Here is a 24,837-nt window from a genome sequence, read left to right as displayed (position 1 = left end):
AAAGTTGAAAGTATAACCAGCTAAACATAACCAACATAGCTTTGTCTTTGCCACACGTGATTTATTGAATGAGAAGCACAGCCTTGTAAAGAACACACCTCAGGCTATTAAAAGCACATCAAAAGAATGAAATGTCCTCCTCCAGTGTGAGACGACTGTACTGGGAAACAAATCATTGAAGTTTCTCTACTGCTTCAAACTTAACTCAAAAGCCTACAGACCAACCCCAAAACAACAGAGGCTAACCTGATCCCTTTATCAACCTAAAATCTCTATGTAGGGGTAACTCAGGGTTAAATACTTGTTCAAAATAATATCTGAAGACAACATTGTTTTCAGTACTTTAATCCATTACTGAGAAAACGGCAAGATATTTCTGAAATAATAGGTTAGATCACCCTTAGAAATCTCTTAAATAATGAGTCCTAGAAACACCAAGCCACGTTTTAGCAAATGGATTCAGATTCTCAGCCTCTCCCTCCACTCCTTCATCTCTTACATTTATAAATAAACTACCTGTAGCATTACTGCATAGTCTCTTAAAAAGAGAAGCACAGCACATTACAAAACAATTCAGAATGGCAGATGGAAGAACTTTCTGGTTGAACCCAGCATTGTTTAGCAGCCTGTTTGATGACACAATTCTGCAGTGCAGCTGTGCCAGCCCATAGGTCAAACACAGTATGAACTCAGACATCCACAGAGAGACCACAGGATGCTGAGTTGTTTGCACACAGCATCCTCATTAAGGTGCCTGCCATAAGGAAACATGGTGTTCAAGCAGGGAGCACCACTCCATTAACAACAGCAACAAAATTTTAAGCTTTCCTTGAATTAAATTAGAGCTTGAGCAGGTTTTTTTTGGTGCATAACAGGGGGAAAGGGTTTCAGGTTGAAGTGTGCTTTTCTATGGAAAAGATCAATCTTTAGAACATGGAGTTTTCCAACCAAGACAAGATTAACTTTGATATATTTTGGCTAAGTTACTCAATAGAATTTGGCAAACTAATAAACAGACACTTTATAGAAATTGCTTCATTTCTCAACATTCAATTTTCCCTTTTTCAAGGAGAATTTTACCATCAGAGATGCAGAGCTGTCAAATCTCATCTATAAGGTTCACTCAACTCCCACCTTAAGCTCCTTTATTGTTCAGTCTCCCTCACAGCAACCCAAGTGCCTTTGCCCACTTGTGAACAAACACATCTGGTCAGCTCACCACATATCTGCAGATGAGATAAGAGAGGAGGATAAAATCTGCTTTGTGGCACCACACCTTAACATCTCCCCTGATCATAGCCCACCAGGGAGCCCAATGCCCAGGTGCAGTTTCCCAGTGCAGATCCAACCCTTCCAAACAACCTGAAGTGCACAGGAAGCACCCATCCCACAGCTCAGGGCAGAAGGGTTCCCACAACACAGCAAGGGGTACAAGCCTGTACATCAGAGGAAGAGAAACAAGAGGTTTGGAGATGGTGTGGGTCAAGGATACCTTGCCCACACGTGAACAAAATCTGATTTGTTTCACCAGGCCAGACTAGAATCTCCCTGGTATTCTTGGCAGATAAAGAGAGGCTGTCTCTGTCTAATCACTGAGGAGCTGTATGCAAAATGATCTCACATGTGGGATGTTCTTGTCAATTGTTTGTGAAGTGAGTAAGCCAGGATAGTCAAAATTATTCTGTTTAAATAAAAAAAGTTATAAAAAGCTTAATTATTTATACACAGCCCAAATGTTTGGGAACAGGGAAGTCCTATCCATGAAGGCAAAAGGAGAGGCACAATTAGATTTCCAGGTCTCTAGGTGTGGACTAAAATTGGTTTAATGAACAAATTCATTGCTCCTAGATGTACTAAGTGCAAGCCTTTTTGCTGTCACAAACCAGTTGACAAGAAGATTACTCATGACCTGCTGTGGAGACAAAGGGAACATATGATTGAACATGAAGTATATGAATGCTTTTAGATACTGGAACGTTCCCTCCAGCCTGGAGAAGGAAGATTAGCTGACCACTTTGACACAGATTACTCAGACTACTCATTTTCCTGCTGCCACAGAATTGGGTAAGAAGGATTTAGACTGTCAGATTCAGCAGAATTCTGGGGAATACATGATATTTCATCTTATATGTTCTTTTGTATATAATAGCACATTAAACTATTCTCAAAATCCATGCACCAATTTACCTGCTCTGACATCTTACTTGTATTGAGCTCTGAAATTTTCATCTGCTTTTCAAGTATTCACTTCTGCTGTAGTAGCAGGCAAAGCTCACTACAATTCATTTAAAGGCATTTAAAGACAGATTTAGTATTACTTGGCTCTCTCCAACTCTTCAGTTGGATTGTGTCTCCTCAGTAATTTATTACAGAGATTTCTAAAGTAAAAGTTCCATCTATATAAGTAATTTTCATGTAAGTTATTATAAAATCTCCAGATTCTTGGAAAGTCTCTTGAATGCTTTTGTTCTGTGATATATTGTCATGCAAATTATCAGTTCACCACTGCTCATGAGAACTCCTAAAACCATGCAAAAATATGGAAAGGGATAACCCTCCAACAGGAGCAGCAGGCTGGTACAAAGAAGAAACCATTGCCACCCAACACATGGAAACCACAGCAAACCTCTCAGCTTCTCTGTGCTTCTGCTTGCAGCCAGCAAAGAGAGAACCTCATCTCTTGCTGCAAGAGGATATGCCAAGGAAAAACACATCAGGGGCCACGAGGCTCACTGACATTATGGGTATTCCAGACATTTCACTAAAATGCACACGTTATATCAAATTGCTAAAATTCTCCTTTTATTTTCTGTGGCAAATAGGATCCCTCCTTTCTGGCTTTGCATATAACAGCAGGTGGGCCAGGAAGCCTCTCCATTAAAAACTAACAGGTTTTTTTTCCATTATAAAAGGCCAATTTCCTAATAACTTTGCCATGTTACCTATCAAAACTGAGTTTTTTTGCAATATTCACACTGATGTTTAGGACATATTCTAGATGAACATTCTGAAAAGAGCATGGAAGTGAACCCCACCACATGGCTTTACTTTGTCTTAGGTGCACACCAATTCCATTTTCACAAATTCATATACAAGTTGTAGGAGAGAGACTTCAGACTTAAAAGGATAGGAAACATTTTCTGTCAGGGAATATTTTCTTGCAGATGCTGTTAAAATTTGTCTGGTTAAAACCATATTTTAAGCTTGTGGAGGAAAGTATAGCTCATACAAGTTCAATAAATACTTGCAAAAGCTACCAAGTACATGAAGACAGAAATTTCCTAATGGTCAAATTTGGGAAATTTTGGAAGAATGTGAAGGAAAAAACCCCAGCAAATAAACAAAAATGAACCACAACCACAAAATAAAATAAATACAAAATGAAAAATATACGATGTGCAAGATGTGTTGGGCAATATAATTGTCTTGGGGTGACTTTATGATGTGTATCCCATGTCGATGCCCTATGCCCAGAGTTGCTATAAGAATTGCTGGTTATGCCACTTGTAGTGCATCCAAAGCAGCTAATTCCATCTGTTCTTCTGTTCTCAACAGAAGGGAGGTTCTTTCAAGACTTCTGTAACCATCTTTGTCATCCCTTAAACAAAGAAATTGAAACTTCTGGAACAGCTGAAATTATTTGCTTAATTTAAAGAAGGAACACTACACACCAAAACAAATAATTCATTTGATGACTTTCTCATCTAAACTAATACTATAAATGGTGCAAAAGTTAATTAAACTATAGATTGAGAGAACAAGGCACTGAAAGCTAAGACCAACACCCTGGGGCATCAGTATAGAAGCAACTCCATGGGGGAGGTTTCACAGAATTTGGAAAGCTGGCTTTCAGTTTTAGACTCTCAAGTCTATTAATTGCAACAGACACAAATTTAACAAAGGAATCACAAGGGCACCAGTTCCATTTAATTTTTGATTTATGGAGAATTGTGGGGAAGAAAATGAGAGTATTCCTTGGTATTTTCTCCATTCCTTTTGTACTTTCTGGCATAATGTGAATGCTCTCATGCTTTGGCCTCAGAGAGCAAGAAAAACTGCACTAGCACAGGTCATGAAACATCACTGCAATGTATCACAGTTAATAGTTGTGAGCCTTAAATACTATTTTGCTGTTTTCCACTTGGCTGACTGCTCTTCCTTTTTTTCTTTTTTTTTTTTTCCATTTTGTCACAGTTTCTCTCATTCCCACCCTACTTGAGGTCTCTAGACACATAAATAATTAAAGTTATTTAACGTGGGGAAGGTTTACCAGTATTCTGGCAAAGTAGTCACTCTGTCCTTAGTGCTCTACAGGAATAAAAGACTGAAGAGCAATTGTACCAGGGGCTGGAAAAGGGACTCCAAGGGTGAAATAATTAGACCTGTGGAAAACTATCTGGTTTCGCTAGAGCTCAAAGCTATTATTTCCTTCATGTTTCAGCCATTTTGACTGCAGGAATCCTTCTGTTCAAACTCACTCTAGACTAAAACCTACTCAAACCAATCCAGTTTGATGTTTTTCCAATGCAGAACTGCCACAAACCTTGGAAAGCCTAATTTGATTTTCAAGATTGACATTAAAATCTACCCCCATGAATATGCATATCTCAGTTTTGAGTTTACATTAAAGATTGAGAACCACCAGCCTCCAGTTCTGCTCCCAGCCTCCAGCAGATTTCCAGATGTGCAGGGCTGCCCACGTACAACTGAGTGTCCACGAGTGAGGGAATGAACCATTTCAGTTTGTGTCTGGAAGGACACTAAAAGGGCTCTCCCCATCCATTATGCCAGACAGAATTCTCCATGAGATCAAAGAGGCCAGTTTGAACTGCTTTAAATACAGGGATCCAGCTCCTCTGGTAATACAAACTGATACAGCTCTGCTGAAGAAAGTGGATTGTCATTATATTGTTCAGTTGGGTTCAGCTCCATTTTTCATTTCCCTCAAACTCAATACTTTTAATACAATGTTGTGTTAGAGCTGTTAGAGAAAAATCAAAAGGTCTCAGGTAGCCAGGGAACTGCAATAAACCAGCACAGCCCCTGAGCACATTAAAGCATACTCTTCCCTCTCGTAGAATCACTGGACACCTTTTCATCCAAAAAGCATAATTTGTAGAATTTCTGCTTATTTCTAGAGAATCCAAACAACTCAAGTACCACACAACGTTTCATTATGACACCATCATGATTAGGCTGACCTCCTATTTACATTTCATTTTACATCAGAGTTTCAAAAGATAATGGGGGAAGTCTGTACCATACTGTGTATTTATCAAATCAACATTCTCAGATCCCATCAGGTATTAACTGCAGATGCTGCAGTAATAAGTTGGGTGCATCACTGTTGTAGAATTCCTTAAATAACAACAGAAAAGTTGTATTAATAGTCAAAGAATATAGTCATAGTCCCTTTATTCAAGCACACAAACATTTTATAGTACAAAAAGAAATTACATTTGGCTAATTCAAAAACATTTGCTTGACTTGAGACTGACCAATTGAAAGATTCTCATTTTTAGGGCGCTGTGCAGTTGAACTGTTTCCCTTCTGCACTATCCATAGTCTCTGGTAAACAAAAAAGCATCAAACAACAAGGAACACACTTCAGTATTAGAGGTATTTTCCACTGCTATACTAAGATCTCTTCCAAAAGAGAAGGTTTCTGGCTACGCTTTTAAAAAAAACCTCACAAACTACTCAGGTATACGAGGTCCTTCACAATTAAACAGAAACCCACTGGGAGCAAAGAAACTTTCTAAACCACAAACACAGCTTGCTAATTGTCCCTGGCCCCCTGCTTATTCCTTGTCTTGTTACTGGTTATTTTGTCATTACAATTACCTATTAAACAACAACAACAACAAATCCCAAAACAAAAGTCTTACATTCCTATCTGTGTGAGGCTGCCACATGGTGATACATTATCCTGTCTCTCTTGCCATTACTCTGTTCCTTGAATGTCACAGTGAAAACCTTCAACCTGGTCTCATTCCCTCCCCATTAATAAAAGCCAGAAGTAAAAAAAGGGCATTTTTGATAATGCCAAAAATAAACTTAGTTTGAAAAAAGTGTAGGTTTGTACATGAGCTGTGGTCTAATGCCAGGCAGAATCAGTAGAATTGTATCAAGTCAGAAGACTGTCAAACAACACTGGGATTGCTTTTAAATTTTTGAGCCCTGGACAAACAAAAAACCATGTTCTACACACAGCATGTACAATAAACTGTTCCACCATAACCCACTTGTGCAACAAAAGTGCCCTCACTTTTCATTAAGTCATGGGGTTTTCATAGTTAAGATCAGCTGTTTGTGTGCTAGTGATACACATTAGCACACACCCCAAACAAACTTGCGATCATCCATGCTATATGGTCTGATGGCTGGTTTTGGTATCAAATCAATTATGGTATTGCCCAGATTTAAAGTTCAGAAACAGTTACTACTGTTTAAACATTATTTTTTCAATTAAAGGAAGAAAGGTCAGAAGAAAAAAGCTTTATTTGTTATATTGCTATGCATTTCAAGGTGGCCCATTAGAGATGTAGTGAGCCTCTGACTCTATCTGCAGTAGGTTTAAAATGAAGTTAATGAAATTAATCTGACTTTAGTAAAAGAACTGGCTCAGATCAACCCCATCAGAAACCAAGATGTGAATGAGTGCAGATGAGAGTGCAGAGGTTCAATTGACTGAAACCAGAACCTTCGTGATCTCAGAGGGCACAGGAATGGGACAGAAGACAGACTGCAATTGTTCAGAGAGAGGACTTTTACAGGTATCAATGGTCCAAGACTGAATCAAGCCTGAAGCTGAATTCTTAATTGCTTTTACTTCCAAACACAGCCTTTTCATGTTTGGAAACATGGAGTGGCAAACTAACATTAACATGTTTTCACAAAATTAATCAGAAGTGAGCTCATAATTTCAATTCAGATATAAAGACTATGATGTTAATTATTTAGACACTTCACTGAGAAACTGCACTTTCAAAACTATTGCACCACAAATCATTTTGACATGTTTCTGCTTTCTTCCACAGCAGAAGTGAAAGGTCATTGGCAAGGTTATGGTTTAAAATGATTTCATGGCAAACAGCAAATTCCTATCAAATCAGAGGTTGTCTCAAAAAAAATTTGTAAGAAAAAAACTTGATCAAGAGGAACTTCTACCTTATCATGGATGATACCATCTAAATAATTCCATTAAAAGGTCTCACAATCATAACCAAAACAAACCACTGCCTGAAGACATTCAGGAAAAACAGGAAATCCAAAGGAGTATTATTTCTAGTGCCCAATGCTGACAACCCAGATACTGGGAGAATGTACAGTTAAATTTGCATGAATAAACTCCATTTGGGTTCTGCATCTGCATCTAGGAAGGCCAAAGCCAGACAAACATTCCCTAATGGAAGCACAGGGTTTACAAACACACCATGACACACAAAATTCCCACCCCTTTCCAGGGCACTCCTCACTTGCCCCAGCACCAACCAGGCGACGCTTGTGTTTGCACAGGTTGCTCACATTTCTCCACCTTTCTTTGCTGCCATAATTCCCCAGTAAAGACAAAATACTAAGGAGGTACAGCCTTCTCCTTTCTTCATTTTCAGTCTTACCTAATAAATCGTTGTTCTTCAGTGCATTAATCGCTATTCTCCTCCTAACTGCTTCCTACTCATCCATATTGTTCTGACAGTGAGGGTTTCAAAGCTAGACAGAGTTAAGAACTACATTCCCACTACTTTTTCCCCTCTAAACCTTCATATTGGTAGTAACAATAAAGAGAGCTCTAATGTGGATAAAGATGCCAACAGTTAAAAGACACTTTCACTACTGTAGCACCTGAATTTTAAAATATTTAAAAGGTTTAAAATGCATCTGTAGGAAAAAGGGCTAGAAATGCTCCTTGAGAGACAAATATACTTGCACTTCTACTCCAGAGCATGACTAGAGTCAAGGAAGCTGTTTTATGGTTGGCAACTGTGAAAAAACATTTCAGAAACAACAGCTAGTTTAGAAAACACTTAGAAAAAGTGGCTTCTGCAAGGCAACATTTCCCTGCAGGCAGCTGTGTTGGGTTTTTGTTTTTTACTATGAATCTTCAATGCAAAATTCAAATATGTTTCAAACCTACAGGCTTCAAGGACTGTCCCCATATTTCAGTCTTCTGAATTACTTTAAACAGGGTTAAGACTCTCCATTCCCCACACAAATCTCATGTCCTTGGCTGTGGATGTTAACACACTCCATGATGCAGTTGGTGCCACTGCTGCACTAATGCCTACAGTGAATGGATGCTAATTCCTAGACCATATCTTTATTTAATTGGATATTTATTTAACTGAAGCCTTCCAAATTTGCATGTGTGTTTAAGCACCTGTTAATCTTGGCATTATTAACCTATTTATTTTCTTAATATTGTGAGAATGGGAATTTGGATCCTTATTTCCTCCATTTTTCTGTTCCCTGATTCACAAGGCAGCAGGGATTTTGTGCAAAGATTCAGGAAAATGAATGAGGTTTTAGAACCAATAATAAGTAGAACTTTTCCCAACACTGACCTTCTCTAGAGCTCTGCAATGGCTGCAGAAGCAAGAAGGCAAGTTCAGATTCAAAGCACATACAACTGCTCGAAAAGCCATCAGCTCTGTCATGCAGTAACTGCAAATGAAAAATATAATCTCCAAGTGACAAATGGCTTGCTTTCAAACACCACTTTTCCCCAGATACTCAATAGCAGAATCTTTGGAAACAAAGTTCCAGTGGTTGTGGACATTTGCTTCCACATTATTCAGATAGCACCTGTAACTTTTGAATCATGCACATAAAAAACCCCAAACCCAGACATCTCCTTCAAGTGCCACTCTCCTGTTCAAGCTCTGGAAGCACAGTGGTGCTGTATACAATTCCTACATTGTCTCCATCTCTGTAGGTATTATATAAATTATATAAAAATTTGGAGACCTTTATGCTGTGAACATGTTTTCCTCTCATCTGTGGATGCACTGCTGCTTATTCAGCTTGCCAGGGACAGCTGGTACAGGTGAAAGGTGGCAGAGTGATCCAGAAGTCACTGGACCCCCAGGGCAGACAAGATTATGTCCAGCTGCATGCAGATCACAAGTCATCCCCATACATAATGCAACCACTCCTAAAAAGCACAGGCTGTGGTGAAAGGTAATCTCTCACATGAAAAAAAGCTATATGCCAACAATGAGGGATGCCACAGATAATTTAAGTATTCCAGAGATGCTTTTAAGTGAAGATGCAGGGAAACTCTCTTCAAAATAAATAAAATGCTCATTTAAGGAGCTTCCCGTTAACACTCATTTGTGGAATATAGTTCAAACCACAATGGAATTTTCTTTCATTTCTGGTTCCATTTCTGTTTCTAAGCAATACAAAAAGCATACCCAGGGAGAAGTTACGAAGAAAATAAAAAGGTATAGATTAGAGTAATTGAATAATGAAGAAATATCAGTTCAGGCAGAGAAAGATTAAAAAAAAAACCAAAACAGACAAATTCAGTTCTCAAGCAATTGATTCTGTTCTGAAGCTGTGCCCCAGCATATGGAAAGCCCCACAAAATGGGGCCACTCAGTCACACCTTGGACAGACTAAGAGATGAGCTTATATCAGTTTTGGTTTGGGGTTTTTTGTTGGTTTTTTTTTTTTTTTTCCCACAGCAGAACCAAGGTGTTTGGAACAGAAAGAATGCAGAAAGCCTCATTTTTATACATTGTATGTACATGTCTATATGTTCCTTCAGTATAAAGGATTGAGAAAACTTGCTCCAAAATCCAAAGAAATACACACATAAGAGCTTCCTGCTCCTACCACAAATTACCCCCTACCTACCGCTCTTGGAACCAAATCCATGCTGGTCTTCAAGGTCTACTCTTCCCACTCTGCTTGCCTATTCTGCTTTCCTGTGTTTCCAGGCTCTGGGACAACAAACACGAGTGTGCTCATCCCTGGTATGAATGAAGTTTGATTAGAAGGCAGAGTAAATGTAGGCAAGGCAAAAGGCAATAAAACACTGGGAAGCAGTGCTCAGTCACAACACAGTCCTGCACTGCAGATGTCCTCAGCCATTCTTCTAGCAAACACATTCCCTTCCTCCCTCCACCCCACAAGACCAAATGTCCTATTAAGAGATGGTAGTTAGTCATCAGATATGAAATTTATCTGTCTTGATAAAGAGATTTAGAACATTATGTAATAAGAATATGTTTTGCAGGCAGGCAAAAACCTGGGTGACTGCACTGTCACATTGAAAATTGTTTAATAAGATCCTTCATGCTTATTGTCTTTCCACTGTAAGAACAACAGCTATAGCCCAAAATTCACATAGAATTTTGGTCCAATAAACATTTTTCCATCCCTAAAGAACTTAACACTTCAACTACCATGAAATGTATAAAAGTCAAACAGGGTAGTAAGTATTTCTTAAGGGTAAACATAGTGCTGAAGGCTGCTTAGAAATGTTAGCATGTTAAATAACTTCAAATGTTTAAACACTTTGATATTGCCTGGGAATTGTACCCACACCTGAACCTTACAAACCACATTCCTCAAACCTTACTCAGATTTATGAATAGCAACTCTCATCTTCCAGAACTTCCCTGTAATTGCTTAGATAGAAAACAGAAATAGGGAGACACGTGGATCTAATTGCACTTGGGAAATAATTTATATTAAAGATACACAGAAAAATATACAGTGAAAGTCTAACCATTGGTATCACAGAAACACAGAATGGCTTGGGTTGAACCTTAAATTTCCCCTTCTTCCACCCCTCCTGCCATGGGCAGAGACAGCTTCCACTGGATCAGGTCGCTCAAAGCCCCACCCAACCTGGCCTTCAACACTTCCAGGAATGGGTCATTCAGTTTGTCTGGCAACCTGTTCCAGTACCTCACCAACCTTATGGTGAAGAATTTCTTCCTAATATTCAATCTAAATCTACCCTCTTTCAGCTTAAAGCCATTACCCCTTGTCCTATCACTGCACACCCTTGTCAAAAGACCCTCTCCAGCTTTCTTCTAGCCCCCTTTAAGTACTGGAAGATGCTACAAAGTCTGCCCAGAGCCTTCTCTTCTCCAGTCTGAACAACTCCAATCCTCTCGGCCTGTCCTTGTATCAGAGGTGATCCAGCCCACTGATTATCTTTGTGGTGTCCTCTGAACTCACTCCAGCAGGTCCACATCCTTCCCATGCTGGGGGCCCCAGACCTGGATGCAGCACTGCAGGTGGGGTCTCACCAGAGCAGAGAAGAATCCCCTTCCTGGACCTGCTGCCCACTTTGCTGTTGATGGAGTCCAGGACACATTTGGCTTGGTGGGATGCAAGGGCACGTGGCCAGGTCATGCTGAGCTTCTCATCAACCAACACCCCCAAGTTCTTCTCCTCCGGGCTGCTCTCAATATTATTGAGCCCTTTTACATCCAGGAGGTTGGGGGAGCAAAGGAAAGAGAGAATGCATGACATGTGCTCTCAGAGATGATGCAGCTTTCCTGATTATGCACCTAATTGAGGCAATAAGGGTTCATTATGATCACTTGTTCTGGCCTCCCCTATATATAGCCCATAAGATTTCCCCATACTAAGTCCTGCTATAAAGAAACCTGCCTTTAGAAAAAAAGTCCCTGGTTTAAAGTTTTTTCAGTGACGAAAAACTAAGACCTTATTAATCTAATGAGTGCTTTTATTTATAAAACTGCACCCTCTGTCCAGCCTCAGGATATCCAACTTCAAATTTCCAGCACTGGCTGCCCTTAAACTCTTCCTTTCTTGAGTAAAGAGGCCATTCCTCACCTCAAATTTTTTAGGCAAGGATCCAATTCCTTCTTTCTTTTGGATCCACAGAAAACAATGTATGCTCCAGACGTCTTTACTGCAAGGGGCTTTAAAATGCTTAACGAGCTGCACCTTGAGCAGCTCTCTCAGCTGAAGTGCATACAGCAAAACAGTAACACCCGTGCATTTCACAGGTAATTGTCCCACCTGCTCCTCTATCCTCTCAAATTCACTTAAAGGGCTTTTTCCCTGGCAGTCACATTAAATCTTTTCTGCTAAGGCTTTCCAAGAATCACTAACTCTGGGGTGCAGAATCCCTGACTGTTCCCATTCCACACTTGGAATACTGAAATGAGTGGTGGTTAGCTGCATTCAGTAGCTATCAAGCATCAGAAACTACTATGTGAGGGGTTCTCAGCCTCCATCATTTATTCTTTTCTTTGTACAGTCATAAAATAAAATTAAAGCTATACATTACTGTATTTAAGAATAAGTAACTATAATTTTTAGAGCAAAAACATGGAAGAAAAATCCAGGCATCGCACGGCAAGAGCCGATCTTCACCTGGGCGCCACAGAGCCGCTCACCTGTTCAGTGGCGAGGAGAACAACTGAGAGCCCGTTCTTTACCATCCCTCTCACGGCACAACAACCCCAGACGGCATCAGTGACCGGCGAGATCCACCACCCTGAATTTTCACAGCAACACGCTGCAGAAGGCATTAAAAAATAAAACCGAACCAAATATGCAGGCATCCCCTATCAGGTTATTAACACCAAAAGCACCCGGTCTCCGTGGGGGGAGCCGGGCCAGCGCAGCCCCCGCTCCGGGCAGGGCTCCGGCGGGCGGGTCTCCACTGGGACCATGCCGCAGGCTCCCTCCTCGGGTCCTTCTCTGGGGGTAAAGAAAAGGGGAAAAAAAGAGAACAAAACCAAAACAATCCCCCAGACAAGTCGCTATTAAGAATGACGGACTCACCAGGAACCTCGGCAGGAGAGGGAAATCACGTACCAGCAGCAGCACCGCTGCCGCCGCCGAGGGCTGCTGCTGCTGCTGCGAACTCCGCAGCCCGGTGGGGCTGGGAGGTGAGGTCCCGCTCCCGCGGGCTCGGCTGCCGGCTCGGGCACGGAGCGCACAGCCCGCACCGAGCACGGACAGCCCCGCGCTCGGACGGGGCACGGGCAGGCTCGCAGCGACTCCGCAGGTGCAGCCCCCGACAGCCGAGCTGGCACCGCTGCCGCCGGTGGCTCCAGCCCAGCCGTCCCTTCCGGGAGCGGAGCCGCCTCCACCGCGGCCCCCCGCACCTCTCCCGCTGCCGATCCGGCCCCGCGGCCGCGCTCCCGCAGCGCCTCTCGCCGGCCGGGAGCCGGGCCGGGAGCCGGGGCCGCCGTCCCGACCTGCCGGGAGCGCTCCCGCAGCGGCACCTCTCCTCCCTTCTCCTCCTGCTCTCCTCTCTCTCCCCGCTCCCCTTTCGCTGCCCGCCCCGGGGTGCCACCGCCGTCCCATGCAGGGGGGACCGGTGGGGACCCACTCGCCAGGGTAAGTCACCCCATCCTTCCGACGGGGTTGGGAAGGGTGCGCGTCCCGTTGGTATCATCTCCTAGTTTTCAGCGGGGTTTTAGTGGTGTGGAACTGGCAGCTCAGGGGGCGATTCGGTGATTTCTCAGAAAGGGTTTGGAAAGGGAAAAAACACGGTATTTACTTTACAGTTTTATGGTTTTTCAACCTTTAATAAATAATAGCTGTATCTGCACCGGGTTAGGGTAGAGTCCAAAAGGTAAAACTGTATTTAAGAGTGTAATAAAAGGCACTTGTCATAGCTGCCCTCCTTACACCTATAGGCAACGCTTCTTAAGGTTTATGATCATCACTTCCAAAGGTTCAAGTGAGCTGGATTTATCAAACACGTACAACTATTACAAAATATTCCAAAATCCAAAAATAACACAGCGAAAACAGCATCTCAATCCATGCAGATGAATTGATTGATTCATTCACCCTCAGGTACCTGAAGAGCTCACACAGCAGGCACCTAAGAAAGATAAGGAAACTCATTTAGCACTTACATGCACTTCCTTACTTGTTAAAATACCATTTTGAAATTGGAGCAATAAACAGAGGTAGGCCACATGAAAATACTTGAGCCTTTCTTTTTCACAGCTGTGAAATTTTATCACTTCCAAAAAAGTCTGATGCACACAACCAAAATCTCCTGCTCAGCTTTCACATAAAAATTTTAGCATAAAATTTGCTGTTTATGCACAATAGCAATGGAACGTTACTCGTTACCCACAAACAATTTTTTAAAAATTGATGAGTTTGTGTTATTCCAAATAATGGATGTGTTGGAAAAATTTTATTATTGGGAGGTACAATATTTACTTGGCTAGTATATAAATACAACACCTTTGGAGGATAATTTGAGTTTGCTACATGCTATGCTTACAAAATTGTTTTTTGACTTGTTCAGGCAAAGCTATTGAATTTATTGCTCTAAATGAAATGCTCAGGTACATCCTCTGCCTGCAATTACCAGAATAACACACTGCTCTCTAGAACAGTGTGAATCATTATCAAAAAAGATACCCAAGTGAATATATTCTGTAATGCATGATTTAATTTAAAGTATTAAAACTACAGCTCCAGATTTACATGGGGTTTTTTACAGTTTCATCTTATAAATGTTGTTTGGGGGGCTGGCGAAAGGAAGGGCTGACACTTATTTGCACATCAAGAGCTCAGGTACAGCATTACCAACCAGATATCCGAGTACAAGGAGAATTTCTGAGAAACATCACAGACCTTTTGTGTTTCTCCTGGAACCACAGGCACTGGAAAGCAGCCACTCACAGAGGCTGGAGGCCCCATATAAATTAGGTAGTACTGCCCACACCAGCCCATACTTATTAATCACCCTTTGTGGTCCATAACAGACCACATGAACCAAGGGATTTGTAAATCAGGATTACAGAAATCTGTGGCCTATTTAGAACAAAGGTAGAGTGTTCCTGTTGTTATTTCTTTGGTGGCTCCAATGAGATCAGTAACACTTGCACTGCTGTAAAGAAGTAGCCAGCTATGGTCCCAGACTGCTGCTTTATTAGGGATGAATTGCAGTGCTCCTGGCCCTTTTCCAGAGTGCTGCGACAACACTCTTGTCCTCTGGGACACCAGTTTTGCAGTCAGTTTTCTTCTCTGGATACAGAACTGCTATAATTCCATGCACCAGAAATCAAGGAACTTCACCATTTATTGGTATCCTGGTTCACACAGCAACAAATTCTCCCAAATGTGAAGAACTTGTGCAAATTACAGAGGACAGTTCAATAACATTAATGAACATAACCTAGTTTGCTTCCATTTCAGGTATCATTGAGTGCTCTGCAAGCTTTTATTTCTCTTCACCTTTATCTAATCTACCAGTAAATATCAGAAAAATAGGCTATCAATGCAATTTTCTAAACTTCAAGGTTTTGAGTTAGAGATCATATGCCATGAAATAGAAAAGAGATTTTCAATAAACACCCGCAGCTGTTAACAGCAAGAGCTCTCTGGCATAGCTATTTACATTTCTCTCCATGTGCTAGGAGCAGAATTTGAAAACAAAATTAAAAAAAAAAAAAAGCCTTTGTTGAGGAAGCTGAGATATGCAAGTTCTCATCGTCCAGTTGAGCACTCCCTGGGCTATTTTCCAGAAGTGTAATTGCAGTCGTCATGGAGAGAGGAGTGCACATTTTGCCAACTCTGTGCTCAAGGTTTTGAACTATTGTTTTCTGGAGGTATTCATAAAAAATAGAGACCTCAGAAGTACCTTTCAGTAGTCAAAAAGGAAGATATTTCAATGAAAGTGTCCTCTTTCTGTGGTTTTTTTTTTTTTTTTTTTTTTAAGCTATTTGAGATCTTGCATATTCTGCATTTTAAATTAAGGACTTTTTGGCATTTCTGTAAAAAGGCTCTCTGTTAAAATTTTAATGTGGCTTGTGATACTGATGTGCTTCTTTCCACTTCCAGCTAAAAGGGGAAAAATCAAATTTATGTTTGGAAAAAATACCAGGTTCGATGCACAAATGAATAAAAAGGCAAGATAACATTTCAAGAAAAATACACTAACTGCTTTAGGAGGAATAGCACCGTGTTTCTTCAAACCATTCATCAGTTCACTCAGAGTTCCTTCTTGAAAAAAGCCAATTTAATTTAATCCATGTTATTATGCCTGCTGTTTTAATTTTATTTAAAATGCATTTAATTTCATTTGAGACTCTTCCTTCACAATTCCTGCTTGGTGAGTGTGTGACATACAGGGTTTGTTGGAATTTGACATAGCCCCAACAATCTTTTTTTCAGTGTACATCATAAATTTTCATGAGATCAGTGCAACCAAGTAGCCATGGAATCCAGACCCACCTGCTTTTCTTAGGACCTGGACTTTGTAACAATGGCATTGGGCTGAAAGTCAGAGGTTCTTGTCCCTGAGCTTACTTGATCCACTGTTTTTACTTACATGACAAGAAGAGGTTTTCTTATTACAAAGCCAGGCTTCCCTCTGAGAGGAAAGTGATATTTTTCAAGCTTCATCCCAGTTAGTCACTGTCACCTCAGCCTTCTCTTCCTCTCCATACTAAATAAGCATTGTCAAAACCAAGATGCAGGAAATGTTATAGAAGAAGAATGAAGCCTCTTGTACAAGAGGATAACACTTTGAAGAGGTTTTTCTTAATGTTAGTAACTATACCAACAGAAAAATCACGTCACAGACTTAGACAAGAAAAACAGAGAACTGATGACATTAGCTATTCTGAAACAAGGCCATTTCTGTTACAGACACTGAAAAGATTTAGAAAAGCAGGTATTTACAAAAAGCTCTTCAGAGTAATTACAGCATCTCCTGTTCCTTTTAAAGAAGTTAAAAGCAGACTCAGAGAAATATCAAATGCAGCAACATATTTGTTCTTCCCTTTCTCACATCACAAAATGAGGAATCCATTTGCTTTCTCCTGCTTTTCTTTAGTACACTTAAAAGAAAAAAAAAGAGAAGGCATTAATTGGTGCCTCACTGTGCTGTATGAAGCCAATATTTGTACTACTGCCTAGAATGGACTCATACAAGCTAAGGGAACGCTCTTACAGACCCCATTACTCTGGGTACTATTTATTTAGACAATTATTTTGGTGTCAGCTATGCCATTATCTGCACAAGAAAGAACTATGCAAAGTGAGCCAGAGCTGTAGAATGAAATGCTGCATAAAGAAGGGCTCAGTTAATATCCAGGTACCTGGTGTTTCATGTTGAAAAATATTTCTCCAGGCAACACAGAAGGAACCATTGAATGAACTTGAACATTTATGATGTTCCTGCAAAGCACAGACTGGCACTCAAACATATAATTTCACCCTAAGTACTTTTTTAGAATTACAATTTTACTTCAAAATAGCTAGCTACAATTTTACTAATTAGCAAATTAATCAGTAAAATAATTGTATTTTTCACAAATGTTTTATTGAAATAATTTTAATGGCCTCTACAAACTTCAGAAATGTTTGATGAAACCAGTTGATTTCCTATATATAAAATTTGTAAGGTTCATCAAGAATATAGTTCAAGGCACCTAAATGTTAGTTATCTTGTGTCAGTTGACAAGATTTAGGACTTTTTAGAAGGTGCAGAGTAAAGAACCCCAGAACACCCTTAAAATTCCACACAATAGAGAAGGAAGAGAAACAGTCTTCTCCTATCTCCTTAATTACTTTTTTACACTTAAACTCAACATTTTTGCTGGACCTGTGAAGAGTTATGGTATTTCTTCTAATAAAACCTCCCTAAAATTCTACAAGAGTTACATTGCTGAAAACGCAGACACAGACCCTTAGAGCCTGTCAATAATACGTGGATTGCAAACATTTCTGGGTTTTCAGGCAAAACTCTTCTTTTTCCTCTGCTGTCACTGAACTACTCTAAAGCCAAGATATTTCACCAAGATATTCACTGCATCATCCTGACTCACTGCAATACTTTTGTATAAGCCAACCAGAAAATGAGTCTATAAAACTGCAGGGTTTTACTGGATTAACATGGTGTACCAACTTGTTGATCCTCAAATTTGTCTTTCTATGGAATTATCCTGCTGCAAGCAAAGGTGCTTGTTAACACCAGCAAGAAACATTTAAGGCAGGCTTTATTCTTCATGCTTCTCATTCTGGTCAGAAACTGGAAGGATATATTAGCTCAAACAAATTGGTTCAACTTGTCCTTGACAAGGAACACTGCTTGGGAACTGAGAAGCTGCGTTCTGCATTTAAAACAGGGTTTGGAAAAATAACTAGGGTGACAAACTTATATCTGCACAGCAAAAAGTACTTCCATTTCTTTTATAAACTAATTCTTCACCCTTTAGAAAGCTCAATGAGATGGAAAAAGTCTCTAATTTGTTTTTCTTTCATTTGCATGATGTTTTGCTAAATGCGCTTGTTCACAGTTGCACTCTTATGAGGTGATTATTGCTAAGAGAAAAGCCGTAAACTCACAAGGGGCTCTGAGCAACCTGGTCTAGCTGAAGGTGTCTCTGTCCCCAACAGGGGGTTGGAACTGAATGGTCTCCAAGGTCCCGTCCCAACCAAAACCATTCTAAAATTCTTTGATTCTATGATCTTGAATCAAGTGCTTCTCCAACATGGTTTAAGTGACTTATAACTACAGTCCAAGTGTGTTGCCTTGAACACTTGTAGGGGATGCCAGGTACCCATGAAAATCTCTCTGTCACTCCCCTCCTCAGCTGGACAGGGAGAGTAAATATAACGAAAGACTTGTGAGTCAAGATGAGGACAGAGGGAGATCACTCATCCGTTGCTGTCAAAAGCAAAACAAGCTCTAACTGGGGAAATGAATTTATTTCCAACCAAATCAGAGTTGGATAATGAGAACTAAAATCAGATCTTAAAGACATCTTCCTCCCTTTGATCTCTTTTAGCCAGGCTTAAATTCACTCCTAATTTCTCTACCTCCTCCCCTCCCCAGCAGCACAGGGCAGGGAATGGGGGCTGGACCACTCTGTCTGTTGGCACTGAGCTTTCCCATCAGCTCAGCTGTCTTGTGGTGTTTGCTCCACCTTAAAAAAGTGTTTGGGGGTTTTTCCAAACCACAAAATAAAAAAAATAAAAAAAAAGAGAATTCAACATCTAATGGTGTGGCATTTGTATCGGTCACAGCAAGAAAACATCAGGAATGTATCCCAGTCCTGTAACACTTATTTTCACCTCAGTAAAGCAAATAATACTGTGAAAGATAAGTGCACTGGTCATAGTAAAGAGCCACAAGTTTTATTTAACTTTCATGCAATTAAGGTCTTGCATTCCAGAAAGGGACAACAGTGTGCCTGCTTTTAATGCTGACACTGAAGCATTTGTAAATTATAAAAGACTGAGGTTAAGACTGAAATTAAGATGTTTTTATGCACAGCACACTATAACAACATTCACAGGCTGGGTGTTTTTAAACAAAACCTTTTAAAAACAGTTCTTATTTTCACTTAAATGTTTATACATCATGAAATCTGTCGTCTTCAAACACACATGTTGGGGGAGTATTTGGGCACAAGCTCTTAAAATTTATAATCTTACAACAGCATTATGATGTCTGCTTGAATAACATTTAAAATAACACCATTTCCATGTATTTTAACATATTATCTAATCTTATTTTCCAGAAGCAAATGAAGAGTTACAAATATGTGAATAGGCAGCCTTGGTACATTTTGATGTTTGTGCAATAAGGTCATTGAAGGTCATTTTCTTTACCACACATGACTATTTACAGAAATCTTGACAAATAAAACAGTTGTCTCAGAAATCACTCAAATTTCTGAGCCTTCATAGTCATATAAATAGCCTTATCTAAGACTTAACTTACTTCTGGTTCTCTGACTTGGGAGGTTACCCTTGTATTTAAGTAAACCAAATAAATTGATATTGCAATAGAGAGATCACACATTGTTCCTGAACCATCTGTGGTAAATTTTGTTTTGTAGGAGGAAGTAATTCAATACATTTTGAACAAATAGATCTGGAGCCATTCTCAGTTGAAATCAGCCAATTTCTGTTTTAAAAAAAAAAAAAAAGTGTATAAATTCATGGAATTTATTTGCTTTAAGGCATTTATTTTTAAATTTGGATCACTAGAAATTACCACTAAATTACTTTGCACATTGCTTTGCTAGTGGCTTTGGAAAAGTAAAATATATTCTATAGTGCTCATTTTATCTACTTGGGAAATTATGTATTTTCCACTCACACATGCAATTATACATTGAATTTTTGAATTCCAAGTAACAGCTATAATTGGTCCAAAAAATGTTGTACACTATAATGCCTTTGTCACAGATGTAAAAAGCTAGTGATATATCCAAAATACAATGTCCCTTGCTTTTGACTGGTTTTATCTTCCCGGAATAAAGACATGTCTTTCTGAAAAAACCCCAAACTATAGGATGGAGAATACCTAGTCCTGTTACATGTGTTAGGCTTTTCCTTCAGCATTCTGCTCCTGAGCTGTTCCTGCTGTTCTGTATTTATCACATAATGAGGAAAACGACTGAAGTGGAGCAAATAATAAACAATGCATCTTCCTCTCCTGCTCTAAGAAAGTTGATATTCAAAGGCCTTCAAGTAATACCTGCCATCCTGCTGCCTTTTTGTGTCTCTAATTGCTGAGTATTGCTGAATAAAGTGATGCTGACAGCCAGCAGCTTGGAGAAAAGTGCTGCTTTCAGCTGTGATGTGCAGAGGGGGCTGTGGTCTGTCTGTGTGCTGGGCTGAGGCAGAGCTTGGCTCATGGGCCCAGCCTTGAGCAGTGCTGGATCCATTTTTAAGGAAGCTGGAACCAGCTGTGCCTGACATGGAGACAGCTCCTGGTGTCTTGTCACAGAGATCACCCCTGCAGCCCCCCAGCCACAGCCAACACATCACCATGTAAACTCAGTACAGAAGGTTTGTACCATTATTTGGGACCTCACTGTCAGCACAGAAGGAAACAAAGTGGGAAATCAGATCCCTGTGTTAAGCCGTAAGTATCTTGTTCTCTCCATAGGCAAGAGTTCGCCTATTTCATAAAAGCAACAGAGGGAACTGTCCTCAAGGACCACCACTGATTGTATCAACAAGCCTAAGACCCTCTATCTCTTTATTTGAGGCTAACATCTACATTTAAAAACTGGAAAGATTAATTAGATACTTCACTAACTTTTCTTCTGTTTGGTGCCAAGGTAAATAATGAAGAGCTGGTTCCCAGGACAGCTCTTCTTCATATCCTTTCCCTTTTTTTTTCTCCCCAGCTTTAATTTTGGAGATGGTGGAAGCTTATATGAACATGAAAATCCTGAGAACATCCTTAAGGAAAAGTAACAACCTCTCCTGAGGTAGTTCATTGCACTGATTAATCACTGCCATGTACAGTAGCAATCAGTTCTTTAGACAATTTCTTTCTACATCTTGTCCTACCTTCACCAAAAACTTTTTGTTCTTCATTGCAATATTTGCTTGCTGCTGGCAGGTGGCTCTAACTCGAATGTGTGCATGCAGTGTGAAAGTGTGCAAGTTGTTTTTATCATGGTTTGTTTTGTCCTGTCATGAAAGCCACAACAAACATCTTGCCTTCGGTGAGCAGGTGAGCAGTTCCCACAAACGTCATTTCATTCAAATTTCTGCTGAAACTCTAAGCTCTGAAATGTCAGCATTTCCCATGAAGTAGAAATTTAAAATGTTAATCAGTTTTTTTTTCCCAAGAATTTGTACATATTTTACATCCCTGTATGTTTGTACAGTTTCCTGGACACAAAGGCAAGACACTGCTCTGTCCATTTCTTGCTAAAGCAGGTTTCAAAGCTTAGGAAGTGAAGGAGGCAGTGCTCTGCTCCCCCTCCAGCTCAGTGGTTCCTGTTTGAGTAGCCATGTTATGGATCAATAATGCTTCTGACTTGCAGTGTTAGAAGAAAGAATTTTTTTAAACAGTTGTTTAGTGGCCATTCAGCTCTTCAAAGAACTTCTAGCAAGTCACTGCAGTAATATTAAAACAACTCTCAGAAAAAAAACCCCAAATCTCAGATAATCAAATAATTAAAATTTCTGCTGGGGTCAAGCATCCCTGATCTGGCCAGCAAAAGAGGTGCCATAGTGATTATCCCAAGAGTCCATCTGATCCCGTTTCAATCCCTGTGGTACTGAGCAGTGAGTGTGTGGGAAGAGAGCAAGAACAAGAGCAGCACACTGTGATCCTTCCTCCAGCACCCAGCCACGTGTAGCTTAGGAACTAAGTCAGAAAAATTAAACAGAATTCTACTGATTCTGTATTCCACAGTTTAATGTGGATGTGGAGGTTTAAAATGTTTACAGCAATGTAAAGGATAAATCAAGACAGGAGGTAGACTATTTTAGCTGCTTTAGTATTCACAGTTTTTCCTGGCTGTGCTCAGGCAGTGTAGGATCTGCACAGCCTGCCACCTCTCCAGAGCACCAAATCCTCTTCAAATATTTGCTTTTTAATCAACAAGTAATTTCAACCTCACTGTTTGTTCTCTTTCTTGTTAAAAGCTCCTGTTCTGCATTTGAAAGATGAAAGCCTTCAGTTTTTTCACATTTAGGGTTGTATTTCTGAGCCATCACTTTCAGCACTTTCCACATCTCCTATCACAATTCTCAGAACTGATTATACTGCCAACCCATTTACGTTTTCCAGTCTGCAATTTGCAGTAGTGTAATAAAGAATTAAGCAATGTTATCAGGTAACGCCTCCTGAAAAGAAGTGTGCTGGCTTCTTATTACAATTTAGTATTGCTCTTGTGAAATCAGTCATAGAATTAGTCATCCTCAGAAAAAAAAAAGGAAAATAATGGTGATTTATGTTATTGATATTAGATAAAAATAGTGACTTTATTAGGAAAGAAAGGAAAGTAACCACTCAATAGTTGTGAAAGTTGAATAAATCTGTCTAAAATTAGCTCAAGAATTATTTAATACTTCCTCCTCTCTAAAGGTTACCTAGATGCTTGGCAGATGTTAACAATGTGTTATTGATCCAGAGAAGGTGATTTCAAAAGCAGGTGTGCTTCAGTGCTTATTCTTATCCTTTGATTTTTTTTTCTTAATATTTTACATAAATCTCCTTGAATTCTAATTAAAGGCATTATTTCTGGTCCTACCTTTCATCATGCATTGGCTCATTAATTACATTTTCCAGTAAATCACTGTGCAGTCAGAGACGTCTATAAAGAAGTCTGGACAAGGGTGATAAAATAAATGCAGTTCCTCCACTAATCACATTTTCTAAGCTTCCTTTTGGTGCTGCCTTCAGGAAGAATTACTCTTCTCTCTGTCCCACCATCACACTGGGCTCAGAGTTACATTCAATTCCTGATCAACACCAAGCAGAACAAAATGACTGCTTTCTGTGCCTTTCAGGGTACCCTTCAATTTAATTAGTTATTTATAACGTCATACTTGGGTTCCTATTTGTTGTAATTACATATTTTTCTCTGCAGCACTGCTGCCTAGACAATTAGACCCCATTTTGTACTTGTGCATTTGACGTCCAGGTTTTACAGACAGTACTTTATAATTTTTATGGAATCTCTTGTTGTTGTTTTCTCCAAGCTATTCAGTATTTTTAGTTTTGATCCTGTCATTCAGCGTGCTTGCAACTTCTTTCAACATGCTGTCAATAACAAGCTTTTATAGGCACTCTTTTTATTCCATTATTCAACTTATTGTGACTAATACTAATTAGTCCTTAGAGCAAAAACCCACTCATCTTCTTGCATTTATTCCTTCTACTTTCATAAATCTTTATTAGCAATGATTGTTTAGTTTTTCCCCAGATTATACATTCTTATGTGGGGGGGGCATAAAAAGACAAATTTACTACAAAATAACACACCTATTCTGCATTTCCTCTTCATCCTTTAAACCACCTGTCCTACCAAAGAATAAAATCAGGTTATTTGACATATACTCTTGACACATCTGTGTTGGATGCTCATGGGTATGCTGAGTGTTTATTTGTAAAACTTCCTGGGTTAATTTAGTTTTGTCATTTTGTTATTTTTCTAGTGGCTCTCTGGATGCTGAGCTGAGCCTCATGGACTCAGCATTTCCTTGGACCTCCTGCTATTCTCTTATCTACCAAGGGTAGCTGGAGAGGAAGGATAAGCAATTTTTTTGCATTAGAACCTACACACACACATTCATCAGTCATTCAGGAAGCCTCTTTCTTTTCCATGTAATTCAGTGATGAAATTATTGACAATATTTCAAAAATTTATTTTTCTTTGAATATTTCTAAACAGAACAGAAAAACAGCCTAGGAACTATTTTCATTTGATACTGTACTGCATCTAAAGATACAAATGTAAAGATGTGAGATCTCTGAAAGATATAAAGGACAAAAAAAGCCACAGGATGCAAGGATAAGTTATTTAAGCACTGTTAGCTTTGTCTATAGGATGCCAATGCATATACAACAAATGTTTCCACTAGCTTTTATTTCTTTAAAAACCAGCATGCAGTTTCATCCCTAGCTTAGCTCACAAAAATACTGCAGAGATCACAGAAAAAAACCCCCAAACCTTTTATACTGCAGGAGACTTTCTTTCATGTGTTTTCCTATGACCACATCCATCTGCACTTGTTCATAAAGATATGCTTTTGAAGAGGTTTAGTCTTCAGTTTTCTCCTTCCATGGCCATTAGCAAATACTGGACATGAAAGCTATGTTGAGAACAGGACAATAAAAAATGCTTAGTTTTACTTCCCCCTGTACTTTCATGTTTTTCAAACACATTCTTTCCAAAGAATGTCCAATTAAGACTGAACAAGAGACTCTTTTCTAAAATAGGTGTCTGTATGTCCAAACATATTCCACTGATACTGAAACTAGAAGCCTTGGTTTCTAGTTTCTTGTTTAATCTGGTTTGGAAATAAAGGAGAAATCAGGAGAAAATGCAGGACGGATCACAGGAGAGAAACCTACACAATATTTCAAGACCCCCCCCC

General features: G+C 39.7%; 1 protein-coding gene and 1 long non-coding RNA gene across 6 annotated transcripts in view; one reads left to right on the top strand and one right to left on the bottom strand.

Annotated features, from left to right (window-relative positions):
• The window catches only part of SYTL5 (synaptotagmin like 5), an 83,964-nt gene extending 70,814 nt beyond the window's left edge, over positions 1–13,150 (bottom strand). For 3 of the 5 annotated variants that reach the window (XM_010394545.4, XM_010394547.4, XM_010394549.4), the window contains exons 1-3: positions 12,781–13,112; positions 12,390–12,511; positions 9,862–9,977 (exon numbers count right to left, since the gene is read on the bottom strand). The gene's annotated coding sequence lies outside the window, so the exon portion shown is untranslated. Of the gene's footprint in view, positions 1–9,861; positions 9,978–12,389; positions 12,512–12,780 lie in introns of all 5 variants that reach the window. The other 2 variants (XM_039552124.1, XM_010394546.4) reach the window with 2 other exon arrangements.
• A 10-nt stretch (positions 13,151–13,160) lies between these two features.
• LOC120410021 lies at positions 13,161–24,591 on the top strand. The gene is made up of 2 exons (XR_005601947.1): positions 13,161–13,341; positions 21,126–24,591. It is a non-coding gene; the product is annotated as an uncharacterized LOC120410021 (long non-coding RNA).
• Positions 24,592–24,837: the final 246 nt, after the last annotated feature.

The sequence above is a fragment of the Corvus cornix genome, chromosome 1, assembly GCF_000738735.6.
Source record: "Corvus cornix cornix isolate S_Up_H32 chromosome 1, ASM73873v5, whole genome shotgun sequence".
Lineage (NCBI taxonomy): Eukaryota > Metazoa > Chordata > Aves > Passeriformes > Corvidae > Corvus > Corvus cornix.
The sequence above is the reverse complement of the archived record's forward strand: the minus strand, read 5'-3'. Positions and strand labels throughout refer to the sequence as shown.